The sequence below is a fragment of the Rhamphochromis sp. 'chilingali' genome (genome assembly GCF_963969265.1).
Source record: "Rhamphochromis sp. 'chilingali' genome assembly, chromosome: 21".
Lineage (NCBI taxonomy): Eukaryota > Metazoa > Chordata > Actinopteri > Cichliformes > Cichlidae > Rhamphochromis > Rhamphochromis sp. 'chilingali'.
Window position 1 is genome coordinate 11,105,993 of NC_137949.1, and position 26,585 is coordinate 11,132,577.

Genomic DNA, 26,585 nt, shown 5'->3' on the forward strand with positions numbered 1-26,585 from the left:
ATAATTGTTGTTGAAAATAATGACGGTCCCTTCCAGCAGTTCAAGCTGTGAGCATTGTTCCTTCCTCCCTTATTTATACTCCCTGCTTGAAAACTAGGATGAGGGGGGAACAGGTTTATTTTTAGAAATGAAAAGTGTGTCTCTGGCTCCAGGAGTGCACCTCCGAGGCACGGAGACATGCCTGTCATGGACCGGAGTTAAAGATTTCTGTTTAAATGGACGACGAAATCCAAAATGAGGACCAACGTGCTAGAGAACATCAAATTAGAGACCGCGGTCACATATTGACCTGAATTGTTGTGTGAGGTGGTTTCCTCAGCATCGCTCAGTTTTCCCAGCCAAACTTTCCATCCCCTGAGCCCGTGTTTGTCATGTCGCTCGTAACTCCTGCAATGAATTCTGGGCCAGTGGGAAATCTGTCCGACTTGCTCAACTCATTTGGTGTTCACCTGAGCTGCACTGAAGTTAACAGCTAATAGAGCTACACATCGAGTGGTCACTGAAGTACTGCGTCCCCAGCTCCCGCGGAGTCGAAAACGTCCTTATTAAAAAAACACTGTCATTAGGGGAGACGAGACAAGCCAGATAGAGAGAGACGCCTTATTTCCTGCTTGCTGATATGCTTTCAAGAATCCAATGTCTTCCCCCAGCGCTACTGAGCCAGATATGTGGCTAAATGAAGAGGCTGCAGAGCATGATAATGAGATTTTGGTGCAGGCTCAGGAAATAGAGGGAAACAGCACAAAGTGAGAGGTGGAGTTTGGCAATGGGGGGAAAAAATAGGCCAAATGTTCTACTGTAGGATGTGCGCTGTATTCATTATCTCCCACGTCACGGTGATTCAGTGTCAGTGAAAGGCTTACCGTCTGTCAGAGGGCACAGAGCGCTGAGTCTCACTGTTACGTAAGGGATTCACGCTTCTCTCTGACCTTAAGCTGCTGGAGCTTATCAAGTGGTAAACAATGCAGCGCAGCAATAAACAGATGAGCGTCGGGTCTGCGGCTCCGCAACCGCGATGTCAAATGTCAGCGACGTCGGTTTGGGCTAAAACGGAAAGACGTGACTCACCCTCATCCCGCAACGTTATACCAAAATAAAACATTGGTACAAAGGAGACAACTGTTCAAGCAGGAAATGTTCAAGAGGGGAAACATTATGTGGAAACTCAGATGGGTGAAAATAGTCGCGCTCATGATTGACCCGTGCCGCTGGCTGACAGTAGCCATCAGTCTTTCGCTCCCGATCCTTTCCTCAGAGTACTTGCAGCCTATACATAGCAACAGGGTGCTTGTGATTCAGTAGCGGCCCAGTGCATCATCCGCTATCTCTGGCCCTGTCTGACGCTTGGCTGGCCAAGCGGTGCATCTGTGGAGGCTTCATGAATAAAAGTGTGGCAATAAACTTTGATTTCAATCAAAAACCCATGCAGACCTTAAATATGGTGAGTTTGCAGTGTGCAGTAATCACCAGCATCTCTAAGGTGCCATCATTTCAGAGAGCAGTGATTCATTTCTTTGCACTCGAGGCTCTTGAACAGAATAAAGAGGCAGAGACGGGGAAAGACATCCAGAGGCCAGAGTGAGGCCATGTTTGGACGTTTGGGAGGAAATGACAGCAACAGCGTGAAGCGAGCACACACTCAGGGGAGAAGAAGACGAAGGCAGGAGAGACAAAAATAGAAGAGAGGAAACGAGACGTGTTCGGTGCCATGTTTTTCTGGTTTTGGTAACACAGGCAGCGGTGAGATATTTAATCATAATTAGGATGTTCCAGTTTGCTATCTCGAGTTACAAAATGTGGACGATGAAGACAGCGAAGGAAAGAGAAGGAGCGAACGGGAGAGAGTTAGACAGCCTGCGAGCGATCATAATAATAATAATAAGGGCCCGGTGCCTCATTAAAGATCGTTTTCCCTCCTAAATCTAAATGTTAATGTTTGGTTAGAGCTGACACTGAATTTGACACAGCGCTCCACTTTAGAGTGTCTGGAATCAATGTTGTCACATGGATTCATAATACCTACGGTGTTATCCTAATAACAAACCGTGGGTAACACAGGAAGTCAAAGCTGTCCTCAACATGAAGAAGAAGGCTTTCAGGAGCAAAGTGAAGGAGGAGATGAAAGCAGCACAGCGGGAGGTGAAACGCTGCCTGAGGGAAGCAAAGGACACCTACAGGAGGAAGGTGGAGCAGAAGTTGGAGAGGAACAATATGAGGGAGGTCTGGAATGGTGTGAAAACCATCACAGGCCACAACACCAAGAAAAGCACAGTGGGGGGGACTGTGGAGAAGGCAAACGAACTCAACAACTTCTTCAACAGGTTTGACCAGCCCACAACCCCCCCCACCCTCACCCTCACCTTCACTACAGAGTCCTCTCCCCACTCTCCTGCCTCCCTCGCTTCCCCCCCTTCCTGACACCATGACACCCCCCTCCTCGAATCCCTCTCTCAGCAGCAAGACATCTCCCCCCCTCCCCTCCTCCCAAACATCTCCCAGTGTCACAGTGGATCAGGTCAGGAGGCAACTGAGGAAGCTTCGCCCCAGAAAGGCAGCAGGCCCAGACAAGGTGTGTCCTAGGATGCTAAAGGCATGTGCTGCTGAACTTGGGGAGCCGCTACAACGAGTCTTCAACCTCAGTCTGCGACTGGGGAGAGTGCCCGCCCTATGGAAGACATCCTGCATCGTCCCGGTCCCCAAAAAGAACCGGCCCAATGAGCTGAATGACTTCCGACCGGTGGCACTGACGTCACATCTTATGAAGACTCTAGAGCGGCTCTTCCTCAACTTCCTCCGACCACAGGTACAACATGCCCAGGACCCACTACAGTTTGCATACAAGGCGGGTGTCGGAGTGGAGGATGCCATCCTGTACCTCCTATACAGAGCCCACTCACACCTGGATGGGGGAAAAGGCACGGTCAGGATACTGTTTCTTGACTTTTCCAGTGCCTTTAATACCATCCGGCCCTGTATGCTTCAGGAAAAACTGAACAGGACGGAGGTGGACCCCTGCCTGGTGGCTTGGATCTCCGACTACCTCACCGACAGACCACAGTACGTCAGGCTGAAGGACATCACGTCTGACACTGTGGTCAGCAGCACAGGAGCACCACAGGGAACTGTGCTGTCCCCTCTTCTCTTCACCCTGTACACCTCTGACTTCTGCTACAACTCTGAATTATGCCATATTCAGAAGTTTGCAGATGACACGGCCATCATGGGGTGTATCTGGGATGATCAGGAAGAGGAGTACAGAAGTCTGGTGAGGAACTTTGTCGCATGGAGTCACACAAACCACCTGCAACTCAACACCTCAAAGACTAAGGAACTGGTTGTGGACTTCGGGAGGTCCAGAGAAGGTCCACTGCCGGTTCAGATAGAGGGGGAGGAGGTGGAGGTGGTCAACAAGTACAAGTACCTCGGGCTGTGGGTGGACAATAAACTGGACTGGTCATGCAACACAGAGCACCTGTATAAAAAAGCCCAAAGCCGACTGTACTTCCTCAGGAGGCTGAGGTCTTTTAACATCTGCAGGAAGCTCCTGAGGATGTTTTACCAGTCGGTGGTTGCTGGAGTACTTTTCTATGCTGTGGTGTGCTGGGGGAGCAGCACAGCAAAGAGGGACTCATCCAGGCTGGAGAAACTGATCAGGAAGGCTAGCTCTGTGGTCGGCATGAAGCTGGACACTCTGGTGACAGTGGCAGAGAAAAGGACATTAAAGAAACTGATGGACATTATGAACAATGCTGGGCATCCTCTGCACACGGCCATAAACAATCAGAAGAGTCTGTTCAGTGACAGGTTGCTTCTCCCCAAGACAAGAACTAACTGACTTAAAAACTCCTTTGTCCCACACGCCATCAAACTGTTTAACTCCTCTCTGGAGGGGAGAGGGAGGGGAAACAGGAGGACAAAGGAGGGGGGAACAACTAAGCTGTAGTACCTCTTCACCTCACTGTACAATACCTTGTGCAATACTTTTTGTAAATAGTCAACAGTGCAATAGACTCAATACTTGAAATGTGCAATTCACTTGTATTTTATTTTTTATTCCTATTTATTCTATTTATCCCCTTTGTATATTTTATTTATATTTGTCTCTGTATTTATATATGTGTGTGTGTGTGTGTGTATATATATATATATATATATAACAATTCTGTAACTGTAACTTCGGTCGTTGCTGTGCTTTTTGGAAGTCGAATTTCCCAGAGGAACCCACCCGAGGGATTAATAAAGTTCTATCTTATCTTATCTTATCTTATCTTACCTGAGTCGGTGTCAGCGTTCCTGTGGAGATCACAGACGGCACACGCTGAAATAAATAAGCACTTTGGAAGTAACGCAGAGAATTTCTGGTTATTTATTGATTACTGATTGCCTGCTTTAATAATCAACTGAAAAGTTATAGAGTTTGTGTGAAAGTGAAGCCTTAAAAGTCACTTCTTTAGAAAACAATTCACAGGCTGTCCTTCGTCCTGTTTGCCAGTTTCCAAGAGGTCAACTCTAATCGGGCCAAATGAGTCGTCCTGGGTTTTACTGGTATAGAAAAGTCACTGAAACATTGTGGATTAAGTCCATCCATCTTCTGCTTATCCAGGCCGGGTCACGGGGGCAGCAGCCCAGACCTCCCTCTCCCTCTCCCCAGCCACCTCCTCCAGCTTGTCCGGGGGAACACCAAGGCCATCAGAGAGATATAATCCCTCAGGTGTGTCCTGCGACTGTCCGAGGGCCTCCTCCCAGTGGGACATGCCCGGAACACCTCACCCAGGAGTAGCCCAGGGGGCATCCTCGTCAGATGCCCGAACCACCTCAACTGGCTCCTTTCGATGTGGAGGAGCAGCAGCTCTACTCTGAGCCCCTCCCCAATGGCCGAACTTCTCAGCCCAGCCACCCTTCGGAGGAAGCTCATTTCCGCTGCTTGTATCCACGATCTCGTTCTTTCGGTCACTACCCACAGCTCGTGGCCATAGGTGAGGGTAGGGACGTAGATCGACCGGTAAATTAAGATGTTTGCTTTTACACTCAGCTCCCTCTTCACCACGACAGAACAGTACAGCGTCTGCATCTCTGTGGATCCGTCTGTCGATCTCCCGCTCCTTTCTCCCATCACTCGTGAACAAGACCCCGAGATACTTGAACTCCTCCACTTGGGGCAAGAACTCATCCCCGACCCGGAGTGGGAACTCCACCCTTTCCGGCTGAGGACCATGGCCCCAGATTAGGAGGTACTGATCCTCATTCCTGGCGCTTCACACTCGGCTGCGAACCATTCCAAGGCGAGCTGGAGGCCACCACCCGATGAAGCCAACAGAACCACATCATCCACGAAAAGCAGAGATGAGATTCTGAGACTACCTAAGTGAAAGCCTTCCACCACTTGGTCACGCCTAGAAATCCTGTCCATAAAAATTCTGAACAGAATCGGTGACAAACGGCAGCCCTGGCGGAGCCCATCACCCACCGGGAACGAGTCCAACTTATTGCCGGCTATGCAAACGAAGCTCTTGCAACGCTTGTACAGGGATCGAATGGCCCCTAGCAACGGGCCAGACACCCCATACTCCTGCAGCACCTCCCACAGGACCTCCCGAGGCACACGGTCAATGCCTTCTCCAAGTCCACAAAACACATGCAGACTGGTTGGGCAAACAGGAAGTTTGAAAGTCATTCCTGAAATCATTTGGTCAGTGAATATTTAATAAGCTAAAAGAGGTGCTGAGGCTCTGTGTGGGTGTTAGCATGCCAAAATAAGAAGCTCAGTATGTGCCTCTGGCTGCACAGTCCATGGACTCCAATTCTGCCTCTGTGTCAAAGCCGATGGCATCTCACCCTCCTTTGGTGCCACTGCTGTGACGCACCAGGTTTGTCACTCCCCCCTTGTCTCATAAAAGACGCTTGTGTGTAATGTACTGTGTGAGCATCATTTTCCTTCTCGCAGGGTAATCATGTGAAGTGGGACATTTTAATCCAAGCCGGAGTCTTCTGAGACCGGGCCAAGCAAGTTTTAAGTGATTACAGAAACATAACCTAAAAAAAAATGGAAAAAAACCCCCCACAAAGCAAATCCAGCCCCGTCACCCTACACGTGTGCACCGTTACCTCCGTGCTGCGCTTTCCACGGACGCTCTGCAAGTATCTCAGCGATGCCAGCGGCATCAGGGCTGTCGTTCTTTCCTGCTGACTGACAACCAGACACATTTTAACATCTCTGTGCTAATAAAACTTGCAGCCACACAAATCCACGTGACAGCTCTCAAGTTTGAATGAGAAACGAGATAAGCGAGACTCCAATCACGGTGAGCGCTTTCTGCAAATCCAGCCGGCCTGGCAGACCAGTCGGCAAACGGCGCGGAGCGTTTAAACAATAACGAATAACGAGTCACCGCCACTTGAAACTGTCAAACCTTGTTAACGCCACTGTAAGCCTCACAGTGTGTGGATATTAGATGGATTGGATTGGTGCATTTGCTCAAAAACAAAGTATGCAGCATGCATGTATTAGTCCTCACAGCTGCCGATAGCCTTCCTTTTACAGCAAGCATGAAACGGGAGCCGGATGACGTGTGCGCCTGGATAAGTATTACAGCACCTCGTGGGAGCATTCCCTATAATGAGACTATTTGCATGCTGATGGTCAGGTGTTCTTGTTATCACCCCCAAAGTCCCATTAAACCACAGGACCTACAGCAGAGTTATAAACAGAAATGAATCCAACACTATCATTCTCAGTTTTAAACGCTGTACTCGGCCTTCGAAACATGATGTTTACGGGCGATAACGATACAAATATTTAAAAGTGTATTCATTGTGAGGATTTCACTGGGAAAGTATTTGCTAACAAGCTGTAGCCGTGTGTGTTTTTACATGAGTTATAAATGGGAGCATTCACAGAAAAACACATCACACGAGGCTTTCCCTTTTGAGGCGCTTCAAACTTTCCCCTGTGTTTCTGCTGCTCATCAGTCTTTTGCCTGGAGTGATGTCGAGCTTTCCCCTCGCTGTCCCATGAGTCTCTGAGCAAAACTACTCTGCGTGCAGACCCCTGCAGCTAGTACCTGGACATCTGCACACACGGGACACGTGCACACCTGCAGATGCTGGCACACACAGAACCTGAGTGTTGCGACAAATTGCTCTGATAGAAGAGTTCTTGCTAGCTCTCCCCGGTAACGCGTCTGTATCTTTACGTTCTCATTATTTCAGCCACTGATTTTGGCATTCATGGGGACTCAGACGGAGACAGATCGATGGCGGCAGTTTGAGAAAGCTGTTCCCTTCAATCTTCTTAACAGATACATCCCCACACATTCTCCATGCCTGCACTCAAGCTGAAGCTAGATTAGATGGCATGTAATATCTGAGGGAGCGCCAGTAATGTGACACAACTTTCTCCTTGAAGCCTTCTTCATTATGTTTGCCTGATGAGATTTTATATGTCACACACCCAGCTGCAAGGCTCTTTCTCTCTCGCCATTAAACATTTATTTCAAAATGTTGTGAATGTTAAGTGTAAAACTATCAAAGCTGCGGAGGACTGTGAATGTCTGCGTTTGGCTGTAACTCAAAAGGGGACGAGGGCTCGAGAAAGCAGAGAGAGCAACTTTGGTTACTTGCGATAAGCTCAAAGGATTGACTGCCTGCTGCACTTTTCCTCGGTGCCTGGCAAAGGAAGAAAAAAATTGCTTGCCGTTTAAATAGCACGTTTTGTAAATCCCTCTTCACTGGGCAGCTGCAGGCAATCTTCAGATGTTATATTTTTTCTTCCTCTCCCTGTTCCCTCCTTCTCCGTCTCCCTCAGATGCCTGTTAGTGACATAAAGCTGCTGCTTTGCCATCCTCTCAAACACTAAGCTGCTGAAACGTTGTGTCGCCGCCCGGGGCCGGGAACAGCGCTGCAATCTAATGCTGCCCTGTTGGCCGTCAGGCTGCTCGGCTTCCTGACTGTGTACAGTATGTATTTGCTGTAGGATTAAAGGGACGCCCTATTTAATTTTGGTAATTCCACTTATTGCAGGAAACCCAAACAAAACATGCATTAAGAGGCTCTGACCAGAAATCTGAGGTTGCAATGCAAACTCTGTTTGCCAGCAACCAAGCTGCTCTCAGCATCAAAAGAGTCCAACCTAACGAAACATCTGGAAGTAAGCTCTTTAAAAAATTAACATTAGCCTACTGCAGCTACCTTGTTTTAGTTGTGGTAGCTGCCTGGGTTCTGTGCCACTTCAGCATCTTTATGTACTACTGCTGTGTGATTTATTACTATTACTGAAGGCTGCATTACAACCTGCTAGCTGCAAATAATCATGTGCAGTTCTGAAAGCAGACAGAAAGAAAACATATTTCTATACGAGATCACTACAGAAAGTGATCTATCACCCTACTGTTACTCATTTTATATTCAAATTTAAAAATCTAGTTGGTGTTGCTTTCAGAACTGCACATGATTATATGATTAATGCTTTCCATCAAGTCTAACAGTCTGCAGTCTATGAACTAACCTCAGCTAACGTCAGCTAACAGTGTTAGCTCAGTGGCTTCAGTAATAGTAATAAATCACACAGCGATAGTGCATTCATGTAGCTTTAAAAAGCAATGACAATATATGAAGTACTCACATTAAGTAACTTAACGGAATACGTAACAAACTACATTTTGGGACATGTAATCTGTAATCTGTAGTGGAATACATTTTAAAAGTAACCTTTCCAACACTGCAGGTGGGAGGCAACGCGTCTCCAAATAATCGAGGACAGACCCGCACTGACTGAACTGTCTCCAAACAGCTGATTCATGAATGGAGACAGGCTGCTAACACGCTGCTATTAATCTGAGTCCGTCTGCACAAAATCCCTCTGCAGTGGAAGCCGTCCTGCAGTTTCTATATGTCATGTTGCAGCTAAATTGCCATCCGGCAGCAACTACGTCAGTGTTTCAGGAGGACTTTCAGTGAGGACTCTGGATGTTAATGTGAACGTCTGTGTATGTAGACAGCAACAGAGTTGTGATGTGTGATGATTTATCTCAGTTAATCTCTGCATTGTCACAAACTGCAAACTTGACCTCATTTAATCTCAAACTGATTCCATCATGTTGGCATTTTCTTGCTGTCTTGATGCTTCAAAGTCGCTTTGAAGATGACAGCTGACTGCGACTGGTCTCAGGCCAGGTTCCTGTCACCTCTGACCTAAATATGATATTTATTTATGACCATAATAAAGCAGCCCTAGTGCCTAGAACAACAGAAAAGCATGAAAATACAAATGACTGTCTTGGGTGGTTCCCAATGACAAGTCTGGCATAGACTACAGGAATATTCATATATGTACTAATTGAAATTAGGACTTTATATGGATCATACTGGAAATCTGAAGTTAGTAGCAGGGTTATGTATCCTGAAATTGGAAGATTAATGTTAACTTGGTAAAGTTAACAGCTGTTCTGTACAGAGTTTTCCGTGCAGTAGTGAGGAGATTAAGTCTAAGGAATGTGTTTGCTGAACAACGTACACTACTGACATGGTTGTCAGCACAGACATCTGGAGAACATTGCTAGTAAACCTTAAATTAATTAATTCAGTGATTACAATTTTGTGCAAAGACTAATTTTAGATAAAGGAGAAAGTCCAGGAGCAGAAGGTGCTCCTTATGAGGCTGCTGAGGCTCCGTGTTGTATGATGTGCAGCATCAGTACTCCCCTCACACCTACCAACAAGCTCCTTCTGTATTGGACACTGACCTTGGCCAGTGGTCTGGCACACCGCACGTCCTATTTATCTGGCTAACATACAATGTAAGTGGCTTTGTGAACATTAAAAGGCACATACGCTGCCCGCTTCAATACAGGACAGAGTTTGTGGGCACAGAAGGAGTACAGGAGCCTATCAGAGCACAATAATGTTACTGATAACGTAGAATGTGGCTTTGCTCTCCTGCAGGCTCATGGCTGAAATTGTCCAACACAAAATTACACTAAAAGACATTCGTAGCGTTGATACGATGCAGTTAAGAATAAGACCCGAGAGCCTGATAATGCTTATTGCATTGACTAATGTAGCATGTAAAAAACTGGCTACCCAGAATGAATAATACATGATTTATCCACCAAACCGAACCTCGGATTGTGCAGTATCAGTTTGCAAATTTCCCTCTTTGTCTCTTTTTAAATTTATACACTAATAAAACGGTTTAATGGTTTCTTATTTATTTAAAATAATGAGATCATAAATGTGCAATCCAACTTGAGGCAGCTCATGTGGGACTGTGGGCTGTTCAGTGTCAGGGTCCTGTGTTTCCATGCCCACCATGTGCTCAACAACCTAATTACTAGAATTGCTACCCTGTAAAAACATAATCAAAGACACAATTAGGCTTCACATCAAAACATGTAAAGAAAATAACAATTTATAAACAAAAAATCCCAGAGGCGAGCCAGCCCAGTCTCCCTTCTGCTTTTCATCTCTTTCTCTAACAGATGCGTGGCTTACCCTTCACCTCCCCCTGTCCTCCTCCTGTCTCAACCATTTTCTTTCATTGTCTCCCTCACTGTGAAGTTCAGGGTCTGTGTGAAGGTCCGGTTAATGATGAAATGCTCCCTTTCACATTTGCTGTCAGTGAGCAAACTGCCACGCATCACCAATGCATCAGCTGAAGGACGGGGCTCTAATTTTGACTTGAAAACAGCTGTGTCTGTGCTTCCTTTGTCCCTGCGCTCAATATGAGACTCTGTGTTAGACCTTGGTGTTAGGTTTTGTATTGTTGATTGTCATTTATGCTTAGAAATATCTACTTATATATGCTTAGAGTTTTATAATTAGTTTTAGATTGGTAGAGGTTCGATCCTTAATAGTCTGCAAACTTTGTGTGCATTCCACTCTGGGAGCATGGGAAGAGGTCGTACCTTGTCTTATTGTTTTATGGTAGGATAAACGTGGCTATATCTGTTTTAGGCTAAGTGCCTTTTGTTTAGATGAACTGTTGGACTTCCAGACCAGCAGGTTTAGGGAAGTCATTTATGGGGTCACACTTTGACCCCACACACACACACACACACACACACACACACACACACACACACACACACACACACACACACACACACACACACACACACACACACAGGCAAGGTACTTTTTGTTTGTATGTAGACGTCATATGTTAATGAACCTATGCATATTCATGTAACCTCAATAAAAGAGCAGTGTTACGGGGGAACGGACGAGAGCAACTGGTCAAGCGAAGGAACGTTGTTTGTCCGGTTCTCTCCCGTGCACGAGAAACATGAAGAACTTTGCCTACTTCGTGTCTTGCTTGCTGTGTAATTATATTGTCGTCAACGTTCCAGCGAATAGGTTCAAGCTACAAACCTATCATTAATTGGTCCTTCGAGAGCCGGAGCCCTGGAATCGACATTCACCGAGGGGAGAAGAGACACGCTGAAAGACTGAGTCAGCCAGGAAGTTCTTGTAGTAAAGTCCCGAGACGTGAGAATTCGTCATCGGGCCGGTGGATTAGCTGTCTGTTTTCTCTCCTTGATGAATGACGATCGGCGGGATCCGAGGCTATACTACACGCTAAGCAACACCGAGTAAGTTTAGAGTCCAACTCTATAACTGTACGTCTTCGCCGCTCAGTGGGACGTTGTCCGTGGCCGCTTAGTGGGGATAAAATTCGCCGTCTTAGTGGGGCGATGTACAAAGCCGCTCAGTGGGGTTTTTATGTACAGAAGCATTAAGTCGCAGAGTTGCGCAGTTCGAACTTTTTTGGTTCGCTGTCTTAGTGGGGCGAAATGTAGACCGCTTTGTGGGGTCCGATGCTTTGTGGGGAATTGAGAAGTTCCGCGGGGTCCAGATTGTGCTGGACAATAGGCCTATTTTGTGTTGTTGTTGTTGTTGTGTGAGTGGTGTTTGTGTGAGTGAGTGTGGAGTAGAACACGTGGTCTGTGACGCCAGCTGTTATTGTTATCATGGGTTCCTAAGCAACCAAGAGTGAGTCAGAGGGTGACAGACGTTTATGCTGGACTTTGCTCCTGGCAGCGCAAAGTATTTAAATAAAAGAGAGCGACGGCTCCTTAGCTGTGTGGGTTCACGCGAGCACGGTCGCGCGGGTTTCACGCAGACCTGAGCCGTGCAGTTAATCGCAGGCTTATAAATGGAAGAGATTCAAATGTTAGAAGTTTTCAGAAAACACACCAGCCTTGAAGAGCGTTTGGAGAAGGCCAGCTCACATCAGCAGCACTTAAGATATGCTCTGGTGAATGGCTTTCCCCCACCCCTTACTGACACAAAATGTTTATTCTTTAGCTTGCCCTGTTCGACAACAGCCTGTGCTCCAGACCATAGATTTAATTGAGGTGGATAGTTGTTAAAAGTAATCTGCATTAAGCTTAGGGTTGCTCAAATTCAGTACAATGACATATGAGATGAAGTAAAATAGGTAAATATTTTAACTAATGATGTGCATAGAGGCACTTGACCTGTTTGAAAGACTGTCGTCTTAATATGAGCCATTGTTGAGATATAGAGCACACCTGTGAAAACAACTAATATGCTGAACCCTGTATGAAACATCTAAAACTACATGATGGAGAAGCTGAATTGAATATGAAAGTGCAAGTCTTTGCCACTGTGGGCAAAGCACGCAACCACTGTGTGAGGTTGCGTTGCGGTCTCTTCTGAGCTGATGAGCAAGCTACACATTATCAGATCGAGAGCTGGCTAAGAACTCCTCAAAGAGAGGGAAACAGAACAATGATAACTGTGATAACTGGAGTGTGCAGCGTTTCCGTGAGCAGTTTTCCTGCATCTTGACTCATGTGTGTAGAGTGTTCATAGCATCAGCATTATGTTTTTGTTATTTGTTTTGTTGGGTTGAAAAAAAATAAACTTGTGATCATACTCATGGATCACCATGGCACATATCATCAGCCATATGATTTATTTATGCACATGAAAAAAGTGAGTGTGAATGTGTCTCACGTCACAGTGTTTTTGTGCGCTGTGTAAAAGTAATTGCCTCTGATTGTGAGAGCAGTGATTCTGCAGGTCACCAGCTATTGTAAAGAAAAAAAAAGAGGAAAAAGAGACAAAATTTACATTGTAGATGAAAAATAATTATAGGAAAAAGGGTTTGTGTTGATCAGCCAAGAACAACTACAATCTCATTTTCTGCTTTTAAGAAAGGACTGTTCACAAAAACAGAGAGAGAGAGATGTGTGTTGATTAAGCAGTGAGGATAATAATGAAAATGTTTTAGTTTGTCACTTTCAGGTGAAAAGCAGACCTGAATCAATTTTCCACATGCAGCGGTCGGAAGAAAGTTATAGGTTAACATCATTGGAAACATTCAGGCCAAGTTTCTGGCTGACTTATTTACAGCACCGTGTGTCTCTCAAACTCACAAGCGAGCTCTCACTCCTCCCTGAAGACAAGGAATGCAGCTCCAAAGAGCAATAGCATGGCAGATGAAGAGACAGCAGCAAAGTCCTGAGCAAAGAGACCCAGCAAGCAGCAGCAGTGTGGACAAACAGCATCAGAGAAGAAGAGCAAACCCATCATCCTGCCTGATTGGATGAATGGCACTGTGTTTCCAACAAGCAACTTCACTGTGCATGTGACAAGAACGTTTGAGGAGAACTGAGGAGACTGTAGGAGTTTGACATTTGCCACCTTTGGAGTAAAATGGCAAGAAGAGACAGTGGAACACGGGACAAAGCTGAAAGAGAACTGCCGGCTATTGGACTGTTGAAGTGGGAGAGGACACAGAGTGAGAGGACAACAGAGTGAGAGGACAACATATTTAATGTGGGAAATCAAAATTTGGGTTAGCAAACCTGGGGAAAAGAAAACTGACTGCTTAAGTTGGAAAACTGAGAAGGAGTCTGGATATATGCAAAAAGAAACATATACAAAATCACACACACAAGCAGAACATGCATTAACCATACTAACACTTCAAAACACAAGAGAGCTCATGAAGATTAGACAACATCTTAAGCATGTGAGTCTGTTTATTATCTTGTCCAAGTCACTTAGTGTGATGCAAAGACCAGTGGACTCATAGCACATTAGTTAAGAAATGATCAAATAATAGCAGAGAAGTGTGTAGGAAAGGCAGCTTTAAGAACATGTCCTGCTGGAGATGCAGCTCCACAGACATTGATTAAACCTGCCTAATAACACAAACACACATGTAATGAAAATCAGCTTGTTATCTCTCATCAGTGTTAAAATAGTGTAAATTTAACAGACACTTGTTATCAAATGCTGAATTTATCCAATGCTGACAATTGACTCTCTAGGTTGCAGGACAACAGTTTAACTTTCGTGGGAAAAAAGATTCTGGTTTGACCAACCAGTGATCAGACAATAAATTTAGTCGTTGATGTAGTAAATTGGGAGATGCTTTCTGCTTGATTGATGCAGCACAAGTAATTTACTGTATGAGGGAAATTCTATTTTTGTGATAACATTTTGAACATGCATTTCTGTTGTCCTGTCATCCTAGTGGGTTAATAGCTGATATGCAAATTAGTTGATCGTTCTTAGATTAATGAAAGGTGACTGAATTCTAGCACGAGTGAATGGAGTTTGTTAGAGTGGAGACTCTAAAACACTGAGTTTCCTGTTTTGATGTGCGAGTGAATCCTGTACCTAGATACACAACTCTGAATACGTCAGAACAAACTTCTTTTGTGAAGTGCATGACAACATGTCACATGTTTTATGATGAAGGGAAAAAGGAAAACTGAATAAAATGGGTGTGTGGCCTAAATGAGTGAAGAGCACAGACCTGGGGATTAAACTCATAGCTAATAAGACATTAGGCTTATGTTGTGTGTTGTGCAGCTGATGGTTGGTTTGGAGTTAATCTAGCTGATGATTTTTCTTTTGTTGTGAAGTTGAGCCTGCCAATTAGTATGATGGTATGATAAACCATGCTAATGGTATGATTTACCATCCTGAGATGAGGAGCTTGTGTCATGACCTAACAAGGCCTTTTTATTTTGATACTTTCACAGTGCACTGAAAGTTTTGTTCGATAATCTCTGTCGTTTGAGCAGATCTGCACGATTAGAACAGAAAGCGCTGTACGACACGTCGTCGAGAAAATTGTTACAAGTGAGCTTCTCCACATTAAAATGGGCTCAGGAGAAAGCCACCTATCTGAGACAATTAGAAAGTAAGTTCCTGTCCAAAAGGATTCAGCGAGGTAATCCGATCTAAAGTTCTTCTTTTTCTTTTTGACATGACGTCATTTTGCTGAGAGTGGAAACTAAATGTGACGATAGGTTCCACTATCAGCAAAGAAACAATGAATGTATGAATGAATGAGTGAAAGAGAAAAAAAACTGACTGGTAAAAGCTGACAAAAGCTGACAAGACTTTACTGATGTAACACGACTGTGCGAAGTTAACCCCCACCTGACAAAGGTGCAGATGAATCTATGTGTGTTTCCTTTGACAGCCGCAGAAAGATGGCGGCAACATTCGAGGTTGCATGACGATTTAACCTTTTAAGTGCCACTTTCTGTGTCTGTGCATCTACCAGGGGGTGTTATTAATGGCTCGAGAGTTGGCAGTTCGCCTTGTAATCGGAAGGTTGCCGGTTCGAGCCCCGGCTTGGACAGTCTCGGTCGTTGTGTCCTTGGGCAAGACACTTCACCCGTTGCTTACTGGTGGTGGTCAGAGGGCCCGGTGGCGCCAGTGTCCGGCAGCCTCGCCTCTGTCAGTGCGCCCCAGGGTGGCTGTGGCTACAATGTAGCTTGCCATCACCAGTGTGTGAATGTGTGTGTGAATGGGTGGATGACTGGATATGTAAAGTGCTTTGGGGTCCTTAGGGACTAGTAAAGCGCTATATAAATACAGGCCATTTACCATTTATTCACTACCTTGTGTTGCTCACAGAGGAAACTGTGAGAAAGTGTGTATACATCTGCGCAGCGCTAACATTTGCATTTTCTTTTCTACAGCATTACAGTTCTTAATGTGGTTTGATCATGTGATTTATAAGAGGACTAGTTAATGTTTTTTTTTTACTACAGGATTTTTGGGTTTATGTGTGAAGAAAACTGTGTTTACAGGTTATGAGTTGGTGATGCTGTTACACTGTGTTGTTGGGAAAATGTGAAGGTTACTTTGACAATGTGAATAACATGTGAGAAATTAGTGTCACTTCTTTCCACAGCTATGGATGGCTAACTTTATGGTGTTTTTATGGCACCTCTGGAACCTGTCGGCCTGCGTCTGACCACCGTCTGACCACGGTCAATGTGTGTTGCTAATGTTTGTTTTTCTAAGAGTGCATGTAGAAGATTCAGCAGAAGCGGACAAGTGACATGAGAAAACAAATAAGAGATGCAGTGTTTATGGAATAGTTGAATATGGGCTCATTAGCTCACCACTTTTGAGCCCATAGTGATTGATGAGTTGAGTGACTTTGCTTAAGAGAAGTCACCGATTACATTAATGTGGACTGAGTACATGGGATGATCCATGTCTGAGGCGAATTATGGAAATACAGTGGGGCAAAAAAGTATTTAGTCAGCCACCGATTGTGCAAGTTCCCCCACTTAAAATGATGACAGAGGTCAGTAATTTGCACCAGAGGTACACTTCAACTGTGAGAGACAGAATGTGAAAAAAAAAAATCCATGAATTCACATGGTAGGATTTGTAAAGAATTTATTCGTAAATCAGGGTGGAAAATAAGTATTTGGTCACCTCAAACATGGAAAATCTCTGGCTCTCACAGACCTGTAACGTCTTCTGTAAGAAGCTTTTCTGTCCCCCACTCGTTACCTGTATGAATGGCACCTGTTTGAACTCATCATCTGTATAAAAGACACCTGTCCACAGCCTCAAACAGTCAGACTCCAAACTCCGCCATGGCCAAGACCAAAGAGCTTTTGAAGGACACCAGGAAAAGTATTGTAGACCTGCACCAGACTGGGAAGAGTGAATCTACAATAGGCAAGCAGCTTGGTGTGAAAAAATCAACTGTGGGAGCAATCATCAGAAAATGGAAGACATACAAGACCACTGATAATCTCCCTCGATCTGGGGCTCCACGCAAGATCTCATCCCGTGGGGTCAAAATGATCATGAGAACGGTGAGCAAAGATCCCAGGACCACACGGGGGGACCTGGTGAATGACCTGCAGAGAGCTGGGACCAAAGTAACAAAGGTCACCATCAGTAACACACTACAACGGCAGGGAATCAAATCCCGCAGTGCCAGACGTGTTCCGCTGCTGAAGCCAGTGCATGTCCAGGCCCGTCTGAAGTTTGCCAGAGAGCATATGGATGATACAGCAGAGGATTGGGAGAATGTCATGTGGTCAGATGAAACCAAAGTAGAACTTTTTGGTATAAACTCAACTCGTCGTGTTTGGAGGAAGAAGAATACTGAGTTGCATCCCAAGAACACCATACCTACTGTGAAGCATGGGGGTGGAAACATCATGCTATGGGGCTGTTTTTCTGCCAAGGGGACAGGACAACTGATCCGTGTTAAGGACAGAATGAATGGGGCCATGTATCGTGAGATTTTGAGCCAAAACCTCCTTCCATCAGTGAGAACTTTGAAGATGAAACGAGGCTGGGTCTTCCAACATGACAATGATCCAAAACACACCGCCCGGGCAACAAAGGAGTGGCTCCGTAAGAAGCATTTGAAAGTCCTGGAGTGGCCTAGCCAGTCTCCAGACCTCAACCCCATAGAAAATCTGTGGCGGGAGTTGAAAGTCCGTGTTGCTCGGCGACAGCCCCAAAACATCACTGCTCTCGAGAAGATCTGCATGGAGGAATGGGCCAAAATACCAGCTACTGTGTGTGCAAACCTGGTAAAGACCTATAGTAAACATTTGACCTCTGTTATTGCCAACAAAGGTTATGTTACAAAGTATTGAGTTGTATTTTTGTTATTGACCAAATACTTATTTTCCACCCTGATTTACGAATAAATTCTTTACAAATCCTACCATGTGGATTCATGGATTTTTTTTTCACATTCTGTCTCTCACAGTTGAAGTGTACCTCTGGTGCAAATTACTGACCTCTGTCATCATTTTAGGTGGGGGAACTTGCACAATCGGTGGCTGACTAAATACTTTTTTGCCCCACTGTAATTGTACACAGCAAAATCTCCAGTGTTAAATTAACACTAGAGAGTGTCTATATGGGTCCACACCTCTGAGTGTTAAATACAACACTGTTGAGTGTTAAATTAACACTTTTGACAGTGTTATATGTTTAAAAGTAACCTAGTCAGTTTTGAAGGTTAACAATGGCTAACACTGAGCAGTGCTGATTTTCTAACACTGGAATATTTCTAACACTTTGAGTTATTTTCCAGTGTTAGAAAATCAGCACTGCTCAGTGTTAGCCATTGTTAATCTTCAAAACTGACTAGGTTACTTTTAAACATATAACACTGTCAAAAGTGTTAATTTAACACTCAACAGTGTTGTATTTAACACTCAGAGGTGTGGACCCATATAGACACTCTCTAGTGTTAATTTAACACTGGAGATTTTGCTGTGTAGTTTACTGATTTGAGAAAACCTGCACATGATATTTGTCTTGCTGATGCTGAATGCTTTATTACTCTTCTGATACAATTGTTTACAAGTGTGAAGTTTGATTTCACTTCCAGATTTTGCTTTCCAGGCCATGATGGTGTGTATGCAGGCTCCTGGCAGAGCCAGGTGTTAAGCAAACTTGATATGCAAAACACGCTAACATCTTTTATTGCAGGTTTACGGAGCTACTCTGGAGGAGACACCCTGATGTTGCCTGGGACAGGATTTAGCTAACCTTTTTCTTTAAGACAGGAATCCAGGGTTGATGAGTTGACTCATGGGAGTGTCCATGCGTCAAGAGGAGGGGTCCAGGATTAACATGAAACAATGTTTTTTATGATTGTTGCAGTGATTTGTGTGATTAACAGTTCATTTACAGGTATTAAACCTATGCAAGTGGTGCATCCATGTTCAGATGAGCCTTTGATGGCCTATAAGTGAAGTTCACTGAACTAAAGAATGTGGTTTGATGATTGTTGACATGCTCTCCAAATATAAGTTTTTCCTCCTAGCAAGGGAATACAGGTGCAGCAGTCAGAGTATTGCTGAAAGGGATCTCCTGAGAAATCTTAAGAGGCCCAGTGAGAAGCGAGAACCATTCCAGGCATAGCTGACAGCCCAGGCAGTGGTTGAGGTCAAAGGTTGAGCTGGTTGGAGCCCATCATGAGATCAGACTTTGGAGCCACAGCAAGGACCATGAAGCTGCGTTGGAATGAGAGCTGTGCCAAGGGGGATTTCCAGAGGCCAACAGAGGAGATTGTGGACAACAGACGGGCACCTGAAGGATGAGGGGAGCGTGCCAAGCTCCATCGACAACGCAGAGGGAGTCTAAGGATGGCATTATGATTCTGTGGAAAGCTCAGGAACCAGAAGCTATGGTGGTGATGACAGCAGTTTCATATGAACATCACCTAATGCTGTGCCACTGTACTGTGCATATGATGACACTCTGAAGGCTGCTGGGATCATAACAGCAGTAAGATAACTGGACCCAGCACCCTTTCCACAGAGGGGTTTTTCTGCAGAGCGTGGACAATGGAGGAGTCATAAGTACCCCCCTCACAGGACGAAGGCCTGAAGTGAGGTAATGGGGGTTGGTAGAGGCCATAAAACTAGAGTGCTGAAGAGGTCTGCAACTTTGGAGATAGCTGAGACCCGTGTTGACAAACAACAAAACCAACTGGTATGTTTGAATGTTTATTCTACATACATTTGGACTCTGGTCCTATGGACAATGATGGAAACAACTGGAAGAGACATTTATGACGCCCTGCAGAACTTAAACCACTCTGCAGAGAGACATGTGATTTGCACACCCGGAGGAAGCATCACCAAGCTGGAATGTTTTTGAAAATGTTACTTTCTTATTTTAACTATTAAATTAACAATTCATTTGTTTGCTCGTAGGATGCAGTTTGCCATTGGATGAGATCAATGAGGAATGGGATAACTGCTGATACATTTGTTAAACTGTGTGCTTTTACAGTAATTTAGGGTGATTTGACATATGCTGTGTATAAAAATGTTTGCATTGACACTGTCAGACATGAGGTATTCATAACTGGGAACTTTTCTAGCATAAAGGTCAAAAAGGGGGGAATGTTAGGTTTTGTATTGTTGATTGTCATTTATGCTTAGAAATATCTACTTATATATGCTTAGAGTTTTATAATTAGTTTTAGATTGGTAGAGGTTCGATCCTTAATAGTCTGCAAACTTTGTGTGCATTCCACTCTGGGAGCATGGGAAGAGGTCGTACCTTGTCTTATTGTTTTATGGTAGGATAAACGTGGCTATATCTGTTTTAGGCTAAGTGCCTTTTGTTTAGATGAACTGTTGGACTTCCAGACCAGCAGGTTTAGGGAAGTCATTTATGGGGTCACACTCTGACCCCACACACACACACACACACACACACACACACACACACACACACACACACACACACACACACACACACAAACACACAGGCAAGGTACTTTTTGTTTGTATGTAGGCGTCATATGTTAATGAACCTATGCATATTCATGTAACCTCAATAAAAGAGCAGTGTTACGGGGGAGCGGACGAGAGCAACTGGGGTCAAGCGAAGGAACGTTGTTTGTCCGGTTCTCTCCCGTGCACGAGAAACATGAAACGTGTGTACAGCGTCTCTTTATGTCTGTCTCCACGTTGGTTGAGTGTGGAGTAAGTGCATATGAGAGCATGAGGGTGGGAATGGATGTTTGTGTCTGTGTGTGCCTGTATGTCTGTGTCTATATGTCAGGTTGGGTGTCAGGCGCCACCTCTCTGGGGACATCTCAGGCCCTCCAAGGTTTGGAGGCCTATCTCCACCCACCACCACTTCCCCTGCCAGTGGCGGACTCCCTCAGGTGTCGGTGCGTTGGTGGTTCTTTGTGTCTGGGGGTGGGCGTCCGGGTACACACCGGCTCACTCCTTGGCGGCCGCTTATCGGGGCCTGGAGCCTGGGGCTCGCTCGGGCCACTTCGGAGGTGGGGTGCCCCCGGCCTCTCGGCCTGGGGCTCGGTCACTCAGGCACAGCGGGCTGCCGGCGGAGCTCACGGGCGCGTCACGGCAACTCCCCCTGGCTTCTGCTCCGCGGCTGCTGAGTGAGCCCTCATCTGGGACTCTCCTCAGCTCTTACTGGGACAGTGGCGCGGCTGCCCCTCTGTTGGTCTTCCTTGGTCTCTTGTGTTCTGGGGGCCTCTGGATGTCTGGAGTTTTGATCTCCTCCATACCTGCTTCATGCCCTGGAGGACGGGGCTGTGGCTCCCCACACTCCCTAGCAGATCGTTACATGGAGAAACCTTTGGAATACAAGCATGCTGATCCACACAGGTATGCACACAGGTGTACACACGGGTATTCACAGACGCGGACTACAGCTTTCTTGGCTGCTGCCTCAAAGCACATTGTGCGCTGTCTATCTTGCGTGCTGCACAATATCGTTTATTATTTAGTATCTACTGATATCTACTGCTAGCTAGTTTATTGTGATGGTGCCGTTTTTTTTATTATGTTGCTCTTTGTTGTTTGCTTTCTCTTCTGTGTTTTTTCTCCATACAGGTGACCCAGGTGTTTTTTTTTTGTTTTTTGTTTTTTTCTTTCTTCCCCCCCCTTCTCACCGTCTCTTCTCCCCTTTGGTTTTCTTTCTCTCCCTCTCTTTCTTTCATTCTTTCTCCCTGTCCTATCCCCCAGTCATGTCTGTCCCGTTTGTAGCAACTGAAAATAAAATAAATTCATAATTATAATAAAGGTCAATCAAATGGACCAATATGGCAAGGCCATGATGAGCCACTTGGTAAAATAAATCCGCTTGGCATCTTTCTTGGCCTTAAGACAACAATTCTGATGGCTAAAGATCCAAACGGGACACAAAAAAAAAAAAGACGTCATATGTTAATGAACCTATGCATATTCATGTAACCTCAATAAAAGAGCAGTGTTACGGGGGAGTGGACAAGAGCAACTGGGGTCAAGCGAAGGAACGGCGTTTGTCCGGTTCTCTCCCGTGCACGAGAAACATGAAGAACTTTGCCTACTTCGTGTCTTGCTTGCTGTGTAATTATATTGTCTTCAACGTTCCAGCGAATAGGTTCAAGCTACAAACTATCACTTGGCGAGATTAATTGAATTTCCATTAACACCAGTAAGTGCTTCTCTTCATTCTTTGAGAAAATGTCCTCCCTCTTGCTCTACGTCAGCTGTAGACACAGCTTAGTAAACGTCGTGTTTTCTCTGAGCTGCACCACAGAGCTCTCTTATTTGGGTGCTTGGAGCCACGTCTTGGAAATTTGTGGGCATCCTCTAATTTTCCCAGCAGCCAAAGAAAAAGCTCTATTTGGTGCATCTTTGATAAAAACTGGAGGAACAATACTTTGAGAGTTTGCACATTAAAAATGACCTAAACAAAGAAATATTCTGCATCAGTTTTTCTGCATGTTCACTGAGCAGCTGCGCTTGTTCTCGTGCCTGTTTCGCAGACTATAAAAAGAAATGTGTGGAACAGAGAGATGAAGAAAACTGCTGCAGGATTATTTTTACTGACCAATTACTTACTTTTTTCATGTAGTGTACAATAAACAAACTGAAATTAAGAGTTTATAACAAACATCTGACATGCTCTGCTACTGTACGGTTTCAGAGTGGGGCCAATCATTTTTATGTGTTGGTGTGAGCTACATATTTATGAGATAAGGAGTTAAGGGTTCCAGTGGGATCTGTAGACCCTGGCTCAGCATTCAGCTCAAACACAAGAGGACAAGATGTGAAAATGTGCATGTTTGCACTTCAATGTCTCTGTATCGCTCTTCCTCACATCACATGCCTGCTTTCTGCCCTTCTCGTGGGATTATCACCTGCAGGCGACGAAGCCTCGCCTGGCCTTGTAAATGCGCTAAATTCCTCTCTGACAATTCTCAGAGCAAACACACAAACACAGAGATAAGAGCTGCGTGTTTTAAGTAGGTTTAGAGTCTGGTGACTGGTATGAAACAAGACGAGTGCGCCAGGCAACAAACGGCAAAGACAGACATTGCTGTGCATTCAGGAATTTAAAGCAGCAAAATATATTTTTTATTTAGGAATTATAGAAATATGAAAGCAGTTGTTCACCAAGAATCACCACGTCACACTGCAGCTCACACTCCCTCCTCTCAGGACTGAAACACAACAGAAATCAGATTTTTACAATCTGGGATTATAAACCTCAGATGACTGATTTACATCAGTTCCTGTCCAGACCTTCACTTCTTGGATATTAAGTATCCGTTTTTCATTAGACATCTGTGGGAGTTTTGTTATTGTAAGCACATGAATTCTAAAGTTTCTTTTCTTGATATTTGCCACCAAAATCTAATCTAATCAAAAAACGAATTTGTGTCCAAGTGAAAATTTGTGCCACACCTATCAAGATGTCAGGCTGGCTGCAGACATGAAGCCTCTCGCTGCGGCCGCCACGTGCAGAGGTACGACAGCAACGAGCTAATGGACATGCTGATGCTATTAGCCGCTCAACACCCAAATGTTTCTGTACTGATAGGACTCATATGTGCTGTACGTCCAAAAACGCTGCTTTAAGTGTGTTCACACATGGTAATGTAAACAGAAATGAATTTGTGTTTTCATTTGACTTTAAATATTTCAGCTTCATCAAACACACTGTGGTTTCTCTCCTGATGCCACCGACAATCACAAATGCAGGAAAAAAGGAGAAGGCTCATGAGTTCAGCTTGATTCCAGCTATCAGCTCAACTCCTCCTCCTCCTGTTGGCTGTTAGGGGCGAATAATCCTGGTTTTCCGACTGTTTATCCAAAACTTTGCATTCCTTACATCTGATGTGTATGCATCATTACTGAACAGCTCTTAATGTGTTCTAAATGAAATCTACATATTAAAGAACTTTAACTAAAAAAATAAGTTCAAATGGGTCCAAAATGGGAAAAACCATAATAATAATGTAAGTAATCAAAGAATAAGATCAGGAATCAAAGTGACCATTAAAAGCCGTTTCTCAACCAACCACACGGATGCTCCAGGGCTGGTTTCCCCTCCGGAGGTTCAACAGACACCATCCTGTGCAACATGAAGCAACAGCATGGGTGCCTCTGGAGCTCTTCTGCCCAGATCCACACACACACACACACACACACACACACACACACACACACACACACACACACACACACACACACACACACACGTCGGGTATTCATATCTTGTGGGGACACCTAATTGACATAATGCTTTCCCTAACCCAACTGTAACCCTGACACTAACCACATTTTGAGTCACAGAAATGCCCTCAAACTTATGGGGACCAGGATTTTGGTCCCCACAAGTATAGTAAAATTCCAATTTTTGGTCCCCACAAAGATATGAATACACACTCACACACACAAACACACACACACTCCCTGTCCTTCCCTCAGGCCTCCCCTCCCGTCTTTGCTCGTCTCAGTGGGAAGGTCAGAAGAACACAGTTATCATGCTCGATTTGATTACGTCTTAATCCAATCAAGCAAAGCAGAGAGAGCAGCATTGATTTTTGAGACACAGAATAATGCTTATTGGGCTTAGAGGCACATGGCTGATTCCTGGACAAGGTTAAGTCCAGAGGGAAATATCATATCTGTCACCGAGCCCATCAGCGAGCATGCTCATTTCGAGGTTTACCCCTCTCACTGCGAGATGCAAAGCACTCTAAGCGCTTTCTATTCACCCATAATTTCCAGTCATTTTTGTTTAGAGAGACTGTTAGTTACAGCAATCTACCAGATAAGACACCAGAACAAAACACATGGAGCACAGCTGTGCAGAGACGGAGGGTCACCTCTCAGAAGTAAAGCATGCAAAAAGGAGGCGATGGTTTTGGACGGGAGTGGAAGGAGACATATGGGAATGATGCAGAATGAGGAGGTGGCAGGAGCTTGAAAAGACCTCTTAATCTAACAGCAGGCTCATGAACTAAGCAGATTCCAGGCATTGAAATACACCACGAGCATGTTGCACACACACAAGCTCACAAATATGTCTTTGCTCAACTATGTGCGCAACATTGGATGAGATGTGAAGCAGAAACAATCGTGGTTAGTCATCGCTCCGAACATGTGCCCTTCAGCCTTCATGCTGTCAATTAGAGTATGTGCAAAAACATGGCTGCCTCTGGAGTTACACTGTGCGTACACACCCCAGCCTACACATGTGATACTTTGAAATTTGCAGCGCTGCTGTCGAAATGCTGCACAGTAAATAAATAAAAACCAGGGAGCGCTTTCTCACTCTGTGCAGTGCATTTTTGTGTCTTTTATTATTTTTGACACGGAACCTAAAAAGCTGCTCCACACCATTGCTTTGCTGAGATGAAGACTGAAGAACAGGGTGTCTGCAGCAAAGCCTCGCCCCCGCTCCGCTTCCCACCCTCCCCTAATGGCAAACAACAAGCTGGGAGATGACGATGACACGAGCATTTCGGGGAATGGCGAAGCCCACTCACCTTCTGGTTCACCACACAGTGTGCACTGTGATTCTAAACAAGGACCAAAGAGAGATAACAGGAGATTATTAACAGAGGTAACACATATGCGAGCATATATGCTTGAGCATGTGTGTGTGGGGACAAACATTAGCATCACCAGGCATTAGGAAAAAATGGAGGTTGAGCATCCCTCTGCTCTCTGTCACAAACAAAATGAAACATTCAAAGTGAGCAAACAACAGAGAGCCACAAACATTTTTCGAGCTGCTGATGTCCTTGCAGGGCGGTACCCATGTGCAATACAATAGAAACCCAGCAACCATGCATAATACAACCGTGAGCCACACGCGGCCACATAAAAAGGGGAGAAAAAAGAAAGAGGATCATAATTCATCAGTGTCATGTGACAAAACTGCAAACACATACACAGCATTAAATGAAACCCTGAAACAACATGAAATCATGACGATTCATTGCTATAATTATTTGAAAGAAGAGGGTATAAGGGTTAATATGCACCATGCATTTCAGGCTAAACCTAAATGACACATGCAGGTCATGCAAACTAATCATCACCCAAACACACAGTACTACAAGTGCGTGAATCCCAAAACTCAGTTTAAGGGCGTTAAAGTTATCGATCAATCCTTCCTATGAGCCAGGAAAGTGTTGGCAGCTTCCAGGAGTGCAGCGGGATTATTTTAAATGGCCCAGATTAGCAAATATGTTGCTTTGCAGAGGCAGACAGTGGGCTTAACAAGCAGAATGATGATGAAAATGTTGTGTCCTCAGGCCCTGGATTCAAAACAGCTGTGCTGTGTCACTGCGTGTCTCTCTCTTTTCTCTAAAAGTGGCCATGCATGCTTTTTGTTTTTGAAATTTTATTTTGCTGAAGTGCTTTGTCATCTACTCTCCACTAATTAGGGGCTTAATTAGACGATCAGCAACCTTCCATGACTCGTCTTATTTTGTAGTAATCGGTGAGGCTGGTTCAAATCCTTACATACACACTCAAATTAAAATTGCC

General features: G+C 44.8%; 1 protein-coding gene across 1 annotated transcript in view; it reads right to left on the minus strand.

Annotated features, from left to right (window-relative positions):
* dlgap2a (discs, large homolog-associated protein 2a) overlaps positions 1–25,734 on the minus strand; it is a 96,692-nt gene extending 70,958 nt beyond the window's left edge. Inside the window, exons 1-2 of the mRNA XM_080870195.1 lie at positions 25,705–25,734; positions 25,577–25,609 (exon numbers count right to left, since the gene is read on the minus strand). The gene's annotated coding sequence lies outside the window, so the exon portion shown is untranslated. The remainder of the gene's footprint in view (positions 1–25,576; positions 25,610–25,704) is intronic.
* Positions 25,735–26,585: the final 851 nt, after the last annotated feature.